This window comes from Anthonomus grandis, chromosome 16 (genome assembly GCF_022605725.1).
Source record: "Anthonomus grandis grandis chromosome 16, icAntGran1.3, whole genome shotgun sequence".
NCBI lineage: Eukaryota > Metazoa > Arthropoda > Insecta > Coleoptera > Curculionidae > Anthonomus > Anthonomus grandis.
Window position 1 is genome coordinate 10,367,200 of NC_065561.1, and position 17,035 is coordinate 10,384,234.

A 17,035-nucleotide genomic window follows, 5' to 3' on the forward strand; every position below is an offset into this window, starting at 1 on the left:
ATTAAAATTTAGGAAGAACTGATTAGACAGATTTAGATATAGATATAAATATATACTTATTTAACGTGGCCAAATAACACTAAGTAATAAAGCCTCCTCGATCACTGCCCTCCATCTAGTCCTATCTCTTACTACTTCTTCCAATTTCGTATTTCTGTCATATTGGCGTATCTCTCTATAATTTTTCCACCTGTTTCTAGGTTGTCTTGGTGGACTTCTTGCTTTTGGTCTATCTCTATAAATGGTTCCAATGTTCCTATTTTCTGCTCTGACTACGTGACTTATTGTGCTAGTGATCCATGGGTGTTTAGTCATTTTCCTTAATTCACCATATGTGCGTTTCCTCCACTGAGTTACTAGATCTTGTACGGATTCATATATTTTCCTTCAAACTTTATTCTGAACGGAGAGTTTTCTTGTTCTCTGATAGTCATAGTCCACGCCTCGCATTTATTTTCTTGGTAAATTTCGTGGTCGAAGCAAATTGTTCTATTCGGAATTGTATTTCCTTTCTTACATTATTTGTTTCGTTTATCTGTAAGCCCAGATACCCGTCTTTCAATCTTTTACTTATTATCTGTTGTTAGGTTTTTGCCTCTGTGTATTTCTCTTCGATGTAATTTCGTGTATTTAGTTTTCTTTTTACTTATCCTGAGCCCTATTCTCATTCCTCTATCTTCTGTTGACGAACAGAGTCTTTTAAGTTTTCACTTGGGCGTGTTTCCATTCCTTTTCCAGAAGTTGTCTCGCGTTGAATATCTCTATTATATATTGATCTATTGTTCCCCTTCGAAACCCACACTAAAGAAGGTTAAATAAATGTTGAGAATTTAAAGCTCATTACTCTAATAAGCAACCCACAAAGGTAAAAATGGGTACAAGTAGAGCGATGACTCTTGTATTGACGATGTAGTTTGACAGACCTTTTTTTGGAACTTTCTTAGAAATTGGTACTATTACGGTCTCCTTCCATTCTTTTGGCATTGTCTCTTTCCTCTAGATGTGTCTGATAAGAGTGTGTGTTTGAATTTTTATATTTGGTCTACTCTGCTATACTAGTTCTGCTTGAATGCCATCTAGGCCTGGTGCCTTTCTATTTTTACATTTTTGATAGCTCCTTCATATTCAACAGTTCTTCAAAAATTTGTTTCCATCGCTATTTTTTTCTTTTTCTTTGAGTTCATTTTTATTTTTGTCTTCCACCAAGCGAATTGAAAACCTTTCCATGTTTGCCTTATTTCTTTATAGAAGAGTTTTATTCTTTTCCGATCATACTGTTGCACTATATCTTCAAATTTTCATTTCATGGAACTTTTTTTTCCGCATGATAAAACAATACACATTCATTTTAATTTGCTTATATAGAAATCTTTATCATCCCATGTGTTCTTTCTTAGGGGGGTAGTGGCCTTTGGGTAGATATATAGATATAGATATATAATATACAAATCTAAAAAACTCATATGCGAAATCTGCTGTGTCACTCCATAAACAAATGCTATAGCACAGTCAAGGCTCAACGAAAGCAGAATACATCGATGTGCCAATAGCATCACCAAGCATTCCAGCCGCAACCCTAACAGCCAGACGATATTTTCTCGGCAAGGCCAACTATGTGAGTTTCAAGCCTAAGTTGATTATTACCCATGACCCTAAAAAACTTACTACTGGCATACTGCACATTTGTTTTCTCAACAATTTAAACATCACTTAGGTCCTTCGTTTTATAAAAGTTCAGAGTCAGCCGATTGGTATCAAACCCACTTTAGTTCGTCAAAAATCCCTTTGCAAAGTCGAATGCGAGACACCAGGCCTGTAAAAAAACTGTAAAATCATTGATATATAGAAGAAAGACTAGAGATTCCAAAGCAGATCTCTGCGGAACTCTCCAGCTCAGTTTTGAAAATCTAAGAAAGCCTGTTTTGAAAATCTAAGAAAAGGGTAGGATAAACGATTGGTTATGAAGTATTGATGAAAAAGTGGAGAGTACTTTTTTGATGGTAAGAAGTTTTTGCATGAGACTTTAAGAAATCGAGAAAGCTAAAATTTACTTGACACTGTTTTCTTCAATCCTGAAAATAGGAAACGCGACCCTTAAAAGGCTCCATTTTATGTCTTGAAGGAAATATTTGGTTGTAAAAAAATAATTAATACTGGTTATAACTTTGCAAAACAAACAAATATAACCATTATCCACTTAGACAAAAACAAATCATGGTATTATATGCTGACGCACAATATCTTATATTTAAATAATTGATATTCATGAGTCGTATGACACCTGATAAAATATATTCATGCAATTTTATTATCCATATATCTCTTGTAAATTTTTTGCCCGGTCAATTTAGTAATGATAGTATTATAGTGGTTGGGAATTTCGATTGTATAAAAGAAATAAATCATGAAATAACTTAATTACTACCGAAGGAATACTATGAATTTGAGTAAGTGACGTCTTTGCTACTACGTGAGTAATTATTTAATAGTTAATTGGTATATTAATAGGATATAAATCTTCTTATTTTACCAGTTTTTATAGATTTTTAACTTCTTAGGCTAATGGACGATCATCTCTAAGTAGTTTAAAATCAGTTAAATATTTCCTTTTGTACAACTTTTAAACTCTTATTCTAGAGTTTAAATGGTTAATTTTTAAAAGTGTTCTCTTTCTTTAAAATATAAACAAAGAAATTCATCATCCTTATGTCTGCATGTAACTAATGTGAAAATCCCATAATACAAATTTCGTAAACGTTCTCATGATAATACATATCAACTTTAACTAAAAATGTTCATTATTCAAAATATATCCAATAATAGTAAGATATAATTGTCAAGCTTCCATTGTTTTTATTTCAAATTTAGCATGATGTTTCCGTTGGGCAGAATCTTCAACCGTTATGTAGTGTAAACTAAAAATAATAAATATTCTACAGGATTATATACTAGAAATATATATACAGCTGTATGACGTCTAGTCATGCGTGAAGTGCATTTGATCTTAAAGTGTCCTGAGCGTAGGGTTTTTCAGATTTTGTTAATATTAACACTTGGCTGGCTGAAGATTACTCAGTATTTCGTAATTTATTTCTTTTTTTATATTGTTCCTACTTAGACAATTTTTTTTCTTAAGGAAAGATGAACCTTTTGGAGGTTTGTCATCGTAACTCCTCTTTCAATTGACTTCAGCCAAAACAGGGTTTTTCCGCGTTATGCAGTATACCTCTACATCAGTTTCTTGACGAAGCAAGTCATGCTAAATATAAATGAATAAATAAATAAATAAATACCACCTTAATTCAATTATTTCTAATATATCTGTCACAAAAAAAGTGCTGAAAATCTACTGCCATCTAATAAATACCTCTTGTACTTAGACTTAGATTTTAAATGTTGTTTAAAATTAAGCTGTACATCTATACACAAATCCAAATTTCTACCACACTTAGCAAAAGTCAACCGAGTATCTTCAATCTGAATATTAAGTTGATTCATGAGTATGCCTCGTTTCTTTTCAGACCAAAACAGTAACATTGTAGTTATTGCAGGATTAATTGTCAGATTATGTTTTGTCCAGTATTGCAAAATATTAGATAAATCTGAATTTAAAATCTCAGCAGCATCATCAGGATATTTTGGATTAAACTAAAATAATAATTGTGTATCATTTGCATATGCTTGCATGTGCGTTGATACAATAGAAAACATATCTGCAGTATAAATAACATACAATAAAGAGCCAAGGATGGAGTCTTGTGGCACTCCTGAAATAATGTTTCTACTCTGCGATGTCTCACCTATCCTAACTATCTGCCTTCGACTTGTTAAATATGACCTAGAAAACAGTATTTTAACCTCCTCAAAACCATAATATGATAGCTTGGCACACATCAACTCATGATCAATAACATCAAAGGCTTTAGAGTAGTCTATAAAAATCAATATAGCAGCCATTTGCCTATCTTGAACTTTTACAATGTTGCCAGTAATGTTTAGAAGTGGAGCTGTTGTACTATGACTAGCTTTAAAGCCCGATTAATGTACAGGAAAAAAGCTATTTGTATTAAAGTAATCAGTGATCTGAACATGAACAACTCTTTCCAGAACCTTTGATGTTACAAGAAGCAGACTAACCAGCCTTAAATCTGTAAAACTGACAAGATCATGTTTTTTAGGCAGTAGGGTAATAAGAGATTCTTTCAAGAAATTTTGAAAATGACTGAACGTACGAGAAATTTCCTGACAATTTGAGCTATATACAGGGTGTTCATTTGAAAACTTCCCACCACGGATTTATCGAAAACCACTGTTTAAAACAAAAAACGCCGAAATACATCAAAAGGTTTGTCAAGGGGGACAACTTTCTAACCTAAAATTACTTCACCCCCTTTCACTCTCTGCCTCCCAGAGGGTAAAAATTTTAAATGGCAAGGGATATCGAGTAATAGCTTGTTTAAAAGGTCTTTCGAAGTCTTTTATTTTGATGTTTGATTTTTTAAAATCGGTTGATTCGTTTTCGAGAAAATTTGAAAAATCTTTGTTTATCTTAATTTGTCCAGATAAAAAACAAAAACATGAAAATATCAGTTTTTATTTTAATAAGTGTTCAAAATGTTGCCCGTTTTTGGCCAAACAATGATATAGGCGATGTTTAAATTCCTGACGGACATTTTCAAAAACATGTTGTGGGATATAATGGCAGCTGTTGATGATGCGTTGACGAAGTTCATCCAAACTTTCAGGTTGGGGTGTAAACACAATAGATTTTAAATGACCCCATAAAATAAAGTCAAACGACGTTATATCCGGAGATCTAGCAGGCCATTCTATAGGCCCCCTTCGCCCTATCCATTTATCTGGAAACTAGCCATTGCTGAACGGGAAGAACATAGTGAGGAGGAGCGCCGTCTTGCTGGAAATATATTTCAGCCTCATCAAGTATAGGGTTTCCATCATCATCGATTTGGTTTTTAATGGATTCAGTGATAAGCGGATTGATGGTATTTTCCAACATATCCAAATAAATGTCTCCATTTAAATTTTCGTTAATAAATAATGGCTCAATCATTTTTTCCTAAAATGCCTGCCCATACATTAATTTTTTAGCGTACTAGGTATGCCCTTCTACAAATGCATGAGGATTTTCATTGCTCCAATATCTACAGCTATGCTTATTAACAAATCCATTTAGATAAAATGTGTATTCATCGCTAAAGCAGATATTCTTTACATGAATAGTATTATCATTAATCGCTTTAGTCATTTTTTCACAAAACTTAACTCACCTATCGAGATCGTCTTCGGTTAACTCTTGCAATATTTTCATTTTAAATAGATGAAATTTATGAAATTTGATAACTGTATGAACAGAGCCTAATGAAATACCAGTGGCAGCAACAATTTTGCGTAATGAAGTATTAGGATTTATTTCAAAATGATCCAAAACTTCAACTTGAGCGGCTTCATCCAAAATTCGCCGATGATCACGTTTTTTATTTGCAACAGATCCAGTTTCAGTAAACTTAGTAACAAGGTCGAAAACATACCTATGCGAAGTTATCTTCTCCGGATGTCTGGCGTTGAACATGACGACAGTTTGCCGAGCACATTGATTTTGGGCACCATAAATTAGAATAATTTCCACTCTTTCGGCTAGTGCGTAAACCAAAATTCAACAAATAAATTTTCACTATTCCAAGACTGTCACAAATGTAACTGACGGCAAAACAAATTCTTTATTTTCCTTAGCAACTATAAATAACTAAGCAGGTATAACAATAAATACAGTTCGCCCAGGATATCTGTGTTGATGAAAAGAATGCGGAAAAGAATTCAGGTTGTTATTTAGTTTTTTCCACGTCTAATCTTCGGAATTGCTGTTTATGTTGGTAGTTTTTGTTTTAAATTATAAATGAATTGTAGATTTGGCAAACCCTAACGAGCGACATTTTGAACACTTATTGAAATAAAAACTGATATTTTCATGTTTTTGTTTTCTATCTGAACAAATTAAGATAAACAAAGATTTTTCTAATTTTCTCGAAAACGAATCGATCGATTAAAAAAAAGCAAACGTCAAAATAAAAGACTTCGAAAGACCTTTTAAACAAGCTATTACTCGATACCCCTTGCCATTTAAAATTTTTAAGGGGATGACCCTGGGGGGCAATGGGTGAAAGGGAGTGAAGTAATTCTAGGTTAGAAAGTTGTCCCCCTTGACAAACCTTTTGACGTATTTCGGCATTTTTTTTTAAACAGTGGTTTTCGATAAATCCGTGGTAGGAAGTTTTCAAATGAACACTCTGTGTAATGTTATTACATGCGAACACAGTTTCACCATCTTAAGTGTTATCCCATCAATACTTGCAGCATTTGACCTAATATTTTTCACATACTTAAACACATCAGAGGCATGCACCAATTTAAAATTAATTGCCTTCCCTTGTTTTATTATTATTATAATATGCCACTTTATTATCACAGTTGTTTGATTTTTTTAAAAACGCTGCAGAAGTATGCATTTATCTCTTCCACATTTAACAATTTAGGAGGAATCTGAATAACTGTATTTTTAGGAACATAAACATTGAGGTCTTTTAAAGTTTGTCAAACTTTTCGTTGATCCTTTTGGGTCTCCAAATATTGCAAATAAGCCAACTTTTCCTTACGTATAGAAGTTTTAGTAAGATTTCGAAGCATTTTATAATGTTCAAAATTTTCTGTAGAGTTGTTTAATTTATATTTTAGCCTAGCCTTGTCCCTTTTCCTCATTAACCCTTATGTGACTGGGAGAAAAACACCTTCTAAGGACGGCGTGGGTACCCGGGTACCTACTATGTATTTTATATAGAGCCGTGACTTTTTCTGTGAATTTCTACCCTTAACTATAAGCATGCACATCTGTGTGGGTTTTTCCCTATCTCTGGCGCCTCGGACTGTTTATGTTTTTGCACAAGATCAGTTCATATTCGTCAGTAACGCGTTATACCTACTTGAGTAAAGTTTGAATTACGTTAAATCTAAAGTATTTTTTATACGTTAAAATGTTGGATAGTGAGGCCGGTCCTAGTCGAAGCGATAGTGCAAGAGGAAGATGGCGAAATACAAAATAAAACAAATATATTTATCATTTTTACATAATAGGTAAAATGTCAAAGTTAATACAGAGTACAAAAAGAGATAAATTATATTACTATTGGGAATTAGAAGAAGCCTTAGAACACCTAAGTGATGAAGAAGAAGAGCCATTTATTGCTTCTGATGAAGAGGAGTATATTCCACAACTGTCAGATGGAGAGGGCGAGGATTCTGATGTTGAAAACGATCCTGTTGCAGAGCTAGAAGATTCGAAGTCTGATGATGATGATGATGAAGTTCATCCAGATTTAGCTTCACAATTCCATTGGACTAGTAAAGATGGCACTCAGTGGAATGACTCACCTACACCACAACGACAAACGGTAGGTCGAAATATTTTGCGTGAAAAAAGTGGTGCACCAGCCTTAAGTCGTTTATATACGCCCAAAGACATTTTCAAAACTATTATATCCCCAGAAATGTGTACCCTGATTCTAAAATATAGCAATAAAAAAAGGAATACAGTTACGGAGGAATATAACCAAAGGTTATTGGTAATAACTAAGCTGCCGAAAACATTTTCTTCTCTTTACAAAAGTATTTATTCCATTTACTGATGTAGAACTAGATGCATTTTTCGAAATTCTAATTACTGCTGGTTTACATAGGTTCAATAAAGAACATATTTTTGAAATGTAGAAGATGGATTCGCTCCCTTTGTTTCGCGCAGCTATGCCTCGTGATCGCTTCAAAATGTTTCTAAGATTTATTCGGTTTGATGACTAGAATACGCGTATAGAACGTGCAAACACAGATAAAGCAGCTCCAATTCGAGATATCTGGATTATGCTGAATTCAAATTTGGCAAAGAATTATCGGCCAACAGAGTGTATTACAGTAGATAAACAATTATTTCCATATAGAGGACACACTAAGTTTACCCAGTACATTCCCTCGAAACCAGCGAAATATGGAATAAAGGTTTTTTGGGCTTGTGATGCCATAAATTCCTATCCTCTAAAGGGTCAGCTATATACCGGAAAACCACCAGGTGGTGAACGTCAGGCAAATATTGGTGAGAGAACAGTATTGGACTTAGTTGCACATTATAAGGGATCAGGAAGAAATATCACAACAGACAATTTTTTTACAAGTTTGCAACTTGCTCGTACTTTAAATTCATGGAATATGACTTTAGTAGGAACAGTTAGAAAAAATAAAACGTTTTTACCTTCCAATATGCAAGCACAAAAAGATAGAGCCATAAATTCAACCATTTTTGCATTCAACAAAAATGCTACATTGTGCTCTTATGTTCCAAAAAAAAACAAGGCAGTGATTTTTTTATCAACTATGCACACAACAGGCGAAGTAGATAATACTTCTATTGCAAAGCCTGAAATTAACAGATATTATAACAAAACTAAAGGCGGTGTTGACACTATGGACCAAATGCTATGTGAATATACTGTCAAACGTAGAACAAATCGCTGGTCATTAGCATTTTTTTCAACATAATTGACGTCGGCGATTTTTAAAAGATCTTGGTAATGAGCTGTGTTTGTTAAGTATCCAAATAAGATCCTAAATTCCAAAAGTTGTTGGTAATCATTTTACTCGTTAGGCTATAGAAATGGTACTTCACCGACGAATGCCTGTTCCTTTAGATAATCCAGTTAGAGAACAAGCAGTTTGTGAACGAGATGTATCTGGACGTGTAAAGGTGGTTGGTAGTTGCCAAATATGCCGAGAGCGAACCCATAAACAGAGAAAAACTCGTAAAGCCTGTAAATCATGCTCCAAACCAGTTTGTAATGAGCATTCAGTGGCTCAAACTATTTGTCAAAACTGTAATTCATAAGTAATGTTTTTTAGTGTTTTTAAGGGTTTGTTTGCTATGTTGCGTTAATTTGTACCTCACTGTAATTTTCTATGACTTCTTATTACTGTATGTATAATAAAACATATGGATTTAACTCTTAAAAATTTTATTAGTATTATAAACATAGTATAGGTACCCGGGTAACCATCCAGTCAACTATGGGTGAAAATTTTTTGCACCTTAATTACTTTGAAAATAAAAAAAAAAATCAAATTTTAACAATAACTTAAAAAAACCAAATTAAGAAATGTTACAAAAGTACAAGCTTCATCGAAGATGAGTTAAAAATATATTCATATCTGAAAACTGAAAAGGTACACGGGTACCTTTCCAGTCACATAAGGGTTAAACTTCTTATTGCATAAGTCAACCATGGTGTATAAGGCTTAGTCACTCTAATGGACCCTAAGGAAGCATGCTTATCAAATAAATATTTTATATTATGTATCAGATACTTAACTTTACTATCTATTTCATGGAAGTAGAACAATTCATCCCACCATACTTCAGACTGAAGGTCAAGTAAAAATGCAGGTTTATCGAAATGCTTAAAATCCCTTATAGTCAAAAATTTTTCAATTTTTATAATACATGATATGTTTATATAGGAAAATGTTATTAAGTGATCACTTACCCCATTTGAATCTAAATATTTAGTATTTATATAACAATAACTTTATCGTCAATAAAAATTGGGTCCAGGAAAGTGGCTATTGTATCAGTCAGATGAGTTAGTCCATCAATTACCTAATTAAAGTCATAGCTATCAAATAATTTGCTGACTTGGTTTTGAATATTAATCATATTGATGTTTAAATTACCAAAAACTAAAACATACTCATCTATAGGCAAAATTTCAGGTAATATTCTATCCAGGATATTTACATATTCTAATACATTATTACCTACTCTATAGATAACACTTACTGCTACGGATAACTTCTGGTTTATTCTAATACGTACCCAATAATGTTCAAAGCCCTCTATTGATAATTAAATTCATATAGCTTAAACTCTCACAATTTATTGAGCTTTTTATGTAGAAGTCTACGCCTCCACCTCTACCTCAACTACGATCTTTTCTACAAAACTTGTATCGTCTGATGATGTATCACTTGCTAACGACATTTCCGTTATACCAATTATGTCAAAGGTATTATTTTGAATTATATTAGTGAACTTGACAAATCCTGTAAACACTGATCTAATTCAAATGTCCAAAGCTAAGCACATGTTTTTCAATTTGCTTAAATACCATCTTGTATAAAGTATTACTTTACCTCTATTTAACTTGAATAGTCTACTTTTTGATTAATGACCTCTCATAAATTTAGCCTACATGGACATTGCCTATCGAAGGCTAAATGAGATGTGCTCAGCTTTAGAACTGAACTCTTTTTATAGGACTTGCAACAATTTATACATCTTACACAATCTTTATAAGAATGATTCTCTGTGCATCTAGAACCAACTTTTGACACTGAGCAGTTTTTGTCTAGATGGCCAAAACCCATACAGTTAAAACATTAAATGATATGAATATGATTAAAGCTCTTGTATGGTATTCCAACAAACATACTGATCCACTATGTCGGTGTCACTATCATCCATTGATATATCTGTTGGTTTTATGTTGATAATCTTAATCTTCGGTTTTCTTTCAACTGGGTGATCAATCTCGTACTTATTGCCTAAATCTTTTTCCATTCTATTATTTAAACAATTAATTTCGTTTTCACTCCCACAAGCAATTACTACAGCTCCATCCCTAGTGAGTTGAAATCTTGATACACTAACCCCGACAGGACTATTTTCTGTTGAATAAACTTTTTGGTTATTAAAATTTCTTGAGTTTACTAAGGTTTGATTACTGATTTCTGGATTTTAAGTTTTTCTGCAAAAGTCACGTGAGTGATCTTTTGATCTTTTAGTTTAGTATATTTCTTACGAAATATATGCAATTCACTTTTTAATTTTATAGTCTCACTGCTAAGTGCCTTTCCTTTCTTCTGTAGTTGCTGTACAAGTATTTTTAAGAAAATATTTCCATATCAGCTCCTTTTAGTTTGTTTACATCAGAATGGTAAGTTATGTTTTTGGCACAGCAAACAACTCTAATATTATTAATTATTGCATACTTTTCTTTTGGAGACAACGTTGATAATAAAAAAAACTACACAAATTACATTTTCATTGATTGCAGCAGCCTTTTTTTTACATAGCATTAAAGAAAACGTCGGGAGGTTCGGCATCAACAACTAGTTTGCCCGCTATTTTTCGAGTAATTTCCCTAATTAGTAAAACTAAATATCTAGAAAGAATTATTATAAATAACCTTATTCTCCTTATTCTTGTGTGATCATCTAAAAACCAAAATTTATGCTCTTTAGTCTAAATCATTAGAACATTTATGGAACTACCTCATTAATAATTAAAATTACTATGTTATTGTAGACAACAACTAATCTCACTCTGTATTTTTTATCAAATAAACTAATTAAAGTAAAGAATTAATTATTGGCCTATAGTTTAGGAGTGAGCTTTAACATCAGGATATGTGTCCCAGTAATAGTCTTTCTGAATTGGCAGTTTTTTAGTGCAAATATGCCATTCCGTGTAAATTACCTAGTGAACATGATTCTGTCAAGTGCAAATGCGTGAAAATTTCTGTCATAAATAGCGCATTTAACAAGAACAGGAAAAATTATAAGAATAATTTCCTTCTTAAAAGCAGAAACTAAATAAAGTTAGTTTACCTTTAATTTTCATTGGATGCTCTAAAGGTCTTGAAACAACAGAATCGTAGCAAAAAGCTGCAGAAACCGAAATGATTTTGCAACATTAAAGAACAAGGTATTCAATTATTTAATTCTGATTTCAATACACAAAAAGATGGGCCAGAGGATTAAGTCAAAAATGTAGAGACAGAAGGCATATAGAGAGATAAGCAATAAAAGCAAAAACACAAAAATCAAATAGGAGAACAAAATAAAGACCTCCAAAAAGTTGGCAAAAAAGGAGTTGAGATGACAGAAAAAAACTAATCAATGCAAGATTAATAAGAAGAAGATACAAGAATTACTAATATGCAATAATACTAATATTAGTAAACCTTGCTGGGCTGTTCTGCATAAAAGCGGCACAGCCTATTCACAGCTTCGAACAATCCTCTGAAAAAGTAAGTAGGTGATGCCCTACTATATTGATGCGCTAAGATAACTATGTGTACCAATCTCTGATTACATTTAGAATTGCACAAAATACTTCTTTCAGACCTATAAAGTTTAAAAGCCCAACCGATCAATTAAAAATAGCAAGCACAAATCCGCATAACTATTTGTTATTATAGTTAAAGATGTTTTTTTATTTTAATGTACACCAGTCGCGTTTCAAGCTTTCACATGCTTTGATATCTAAATGGCTCGGCTAATTTTAAACTTTAGATTGATGGCTGGCTACTACGGCACTTAACATTTAAATGTAAATTTTAACGTGATGGATTTATGCCTATGTTACTCTCGTCAATATTCAGAGTTTACAGAATAAATAACCTCCAAAATCTGAATGTTTTTATGAATTGTTGTTTATATCAATAATAATTGTTTAAACTGCTGTTAAAATAAAATAAAAGTAATTTAGAAGACCTAAGACTGCCGAAGAAAGGAATATTTAAAGAAGTCAGGAAGGACATAAGAAAATTTAATACAAAAATTATAGGGCAAACTATAGAAAGAAACCAATATATCAAGTTGTTGCAAAAAAAACTATCAAATAGAAAGAAACATATTTTGAACTAAAATACAGCCAATATGAATCAGCAACAAAAAAAGGAAAGCTGCTGAAAATAACAAAAAAACTTTTATATTGAACCATACACAAGTGATCGCCAACAAACACGCAACGGTCAACAACATGTGTGCGGAAAGTTAACTAAGCAAGGATCAGAAGATTTTCCAGATCACTTTAGGAGAGATCCGAAATTCGTTAGAAGAAATAAAAAATAACAAAGCTCCAGGCAAAAACAACACAGTAATAGAGACTGTAAAACTCAGAGGAGAAAGGCTACTAAAATAAATCAACGAATCAATTTATCTATGTTTGGAAAGGAGGATTATCGCGTCGTAGTGGTATATGGCCATAATGCCATCTTCACAAAAGAACTATAGACTGATAAGCCTTTTTTGCCATTTGCTATTTACCAAAATCATTGCCAAACGCCTCGAAAGCAAGTTAGATGTTTATCAAGCAAGAGAATACGATGGATTTATCAACGTGATCGGCTTCATAAAAGGTTACGGGACAAATTACTATCTTTAAGCAGTTAAAGTCCTAATAGAAAAGTCGATGGAGTACAATAAACCCTAAGCCTTGGTATTTATATATTTCCATATCACATTTGGTACGATAGAACTATCAACAATAATAGCAGCACTGGAGCAGTGTAGAACAAAAGGCTCGTGGAATATATACAGGGTGTAACATAAGTGATGACTTTAATTTTAAGGGGTGATTCCTTGTTATTTTTTAAGTAAAAAAGTTCATATAAACATATGTCCGGAAACGCTTCGTTTTTGAGATACAGGGTGTTAAACTTTTTTTTTAAATCGATTTTTTATTAATATCTCATAAACGCATCTACCGAATTTGTTGAAATCTTTACATTTTTGTTTACATGTAGTCACTTTATAAGGTACCTTTTGGAATTCTCACATCTGGCCTAGAAATTTCAGGGGCGTGCCCACGGGCTAAGTCGGATGATTTTTTTGTAACAAAAATATCGCCCGGTACATTTTTGTATGTATGATATATTTTTTTTAAATAAAGCATTTAAAAATTAAACTTTTTTGTCTCCTAATTTTTTTTTCGTCTCTTGCTTCGTTTAGAAATAAATTTTAAAAACCATATTTTAGCACGTCTCGGGCCTCCATAAAAAAAAACCTAAAATGCTTTAAAATTGATTTTATTGGGAATACTACATATTTATGCAGGTATGTATAAAAATTTCTCTGATAAGAACATTCCTATGTCTTACATTAACATTTACCAGGTACTGGGTACTGTTAGTTGAATGTGTTTTACTGTGCAGATAACTATGAATAACGCCGAATTAGCTTAAATGCATTTTATTTATGGCCTTGCAGTTGGAAATGGTGCAGAAGCCCGTCGAATTTATCATGAACGCTTTCCCGATAGACTAATTCCAGCAGAAAGAACTTTCATAAGACTCCAGGCCCGTCTGTGTGAGACTGGATCTGTCAATGCTCATGCTGAGCGCGTTGGTAGACCGAGGGTAATAATGACGCCACAACTAGAGGAAGTAATTCTGCAAGCAGTGGAAGATGATCCATCAACTAGCACGCGAAGATTATCGTTACAGTTTAACATCAGCCACGAAAGTGTTTGGAGGGTTTTGCACACAAATTTACTTTATCCATTCCACATTCAGCTGGTGCAAGCACTGTTACCAACAGATTTTCCTGCACGATTAGAGTTTTGCCAGTGGTTTCTTCAAAAAACTGCCCAGAATCCAAATTTTACAGCTAAAATTCTTTTCACAGATGAGGCCTGTTTTTCACAGAAGCCATCAGAAACTTCCACAATAACCATCTTTGGGACTTTGAAAATCCCCATGCCATTGGAGAAGGTGGATTTCAACAGCAGTTTTCCGTGAATGTTTGGGCCGGAATTATCGGTGATCATCTTATCGGACCGCACTTTCTCCCTCCTAGGCTGAATGGTGATACTTACAGACAATTTTTAGAAGAAATATTGCCAGATTTATTAGAAGACGTACCACTAGCAACAAGAAATACCATGTGGTGTATGCACGACGGTGCACCTGCTCATTTTAGTCTTGTCGCTCGAAACTATCTAAATAATACTTTTGCTCAGCAATGGATAGGTCGGGGGGGACCTCAGCTATGGCCAGCACGATCTCCAGACCTAAATCCTCTGGACTATTTCTTTTGGGGATATCTGAAATCGCTTGTTTATGCGACGCCAGTTGTGGATGAAAATGAATTGAGAAACCGGATTGTAAACTCTTCTAATGTCATACGCAACACACCAGGAATTTTCGAACGTGTGCGCCAGTCCATGGGAAGAAGATTGCGAGCTTGTATTGACAGTCGTGGTTCTCATTTCGAGCATTTGATTTAATAAAATTTTGACGATATTTAAAACTAAAGTAAGTTTTTATTATTTTTCACATAAATTAAGCGATCGTATTTTTAATTGCTTAAATTTGTACAAATATCTTGCACAAAAAAAATGGTGGCGTACATAAACAACAAATAAATTTTAAATAGGTAACCATTTGCGACGCCATTGCATTAAAATTTAAACATTAAAAATAGCATCTTATTAATTTTTGTTTTCAGTCAAGTATGCGTTTTGAAAAAAAATTATTTAAGGTTTTTTCTTAGTTGTTAAATAATAAACATGCTGGTAATTTGTCAGTTAATTTTAAAGCATTTTATTTTTTTTTATGGAGGCTCGAGAAGTGCTGAGATATGATTTTTAATTATTTATTTCTAAACGAAACAAAAAATTCTATGGTATACGCAAAAAATTGAAGAGACAAAAAAGTTTCATTTTTAGATGCTTTATTTAAAAGAAATATCAAACTTCCAAAAAATGTACCGGGCGATATTTTTTTTACAAAAAAATCATCCGGCTTAGCCCGTGGGCACGCCCCTGACAATTCTAGGCCAGATGTAAGAATTCCAAAAAGTATCTTATAAAGTGACTAACAAAATGTAAAGATTTCAACAAATTCGGTTAATGCGTTTATGAGATATTAATAAAAAATCGAGTTAAAAAAAAAGTTTAACACCCTGTATCTCGAAAACGAAGCATTTTCGGACATATGTTTATATGAACTTTTTTACTTAAAATATGACAAGGAATCACCCCTTAAAACTAAAGTCATCACTTATGTTACACCCTATATATAGTAATGCCACTACAAATATAAAACTTAAACTGTCGGACAAAGGACTTCGGCAAAGGAATACTATTTCGCCTGAGCTTTTTACAGCTGTTCTCAAAAATGCAATGGAATCATTTCTTTGAAAGAATAAAAGCATCAATATCGATGGTGACAAGCTAATACACCTTACATTCGTAGATTATATCGTTCTTATCACATATTACACGTACTGGTATAAAGCAAAGGCTTTTGGCAAATTATGAAAGGTATTTAAGACTGCAATACCTATATGCCTAAAGAGAAAAGTGTATTAACAATGCGCTACAGATAGAGCAGAAACTCATTACTTAACTCGATATTAAAAAAAAGTCAGCCGTAAAGCTGAGAATAGGCTCAAAAGCTATGGAGAAAACCATCTTCAAAGAGTCTCAAGGAGTCACTGGTACCCAATAATACCATCAGACAAATAACTAAAGTCAAGTACGTAGTTATAGAAATGGAGATAGGCAGGTCATATTGCGATATCAGAATGGTGGCGATCACAAGAACACAAACGTAACAGAGGAAGACCACGAGAACGCTCGAGCAATGTTAAAAGGAGAATTGGATAATAAGGGACTAAAACCGAGAGATATGGAAGAACTTATATGAAACTTAATAACTACAACTAACACATTATAACATATTTGCATCAAGTATCATGTTTTAGTGACGTCCAAAGTATATTCAAGTTAGGAATTAATTTACACATTTTTTTGAAACTAGTATAAAGTATATACAGGTATAGAAAGGAAATAGCCGACCATATAAAATTACACAGAATGTTAAAGCATATCCAATAATTAAGATAGGTTGTGCATGGCTTTGGAATTCTGAAATTCTTAAGCTAAGTCGTAAGTAAGTTCGTCTACATTGTTCAACGTCGGACTCTAACGATAGTTTGGAAACAAGTATGCGAAATTATATGTGAAATTATTCCTTTTTCAAAGTTTTTTATTACGCACTAAGTAAATTAAAACTGGTATTCTATTATAAACAAAATTATTCAAGGATATGGTTTAAATAAAATAAAAAAAAACATGTTATCCTAAAAAATGGTATTTTAAATTAGATGTTCAAAAATATCACTGGCTTACGCTAGA

General features: G+C 32.9%; 1 protein-coding gene across 7 annotated transcripts in view; it reads left to right on the forward strand.

Moving 5' to 3' along the window:
- LOC126745795 (PDF receptor) overlaps positions 1 to 17,035 on the forward strand; it is a 388,971-nt gene that overhangs the window by 139,718 nt on the left and 232,218 nt on the right. The window contains exon 1 of one of the 7 annotated variants that reach the window (XM_050453798.1): positions 2,423 to 2,447. The exons of the other annotated variants lie outside the window; for them this stretch is intronic. The gene's annotated coding sequence lies outside the window, so the exon portion shown is untranslated. Of the gene's footprint in view, positions 1 to 2,422; positions 2,448 to 17,035 lie in introns of those variants that run through there. 7 annotated transcript variants of the gene reach the window in all.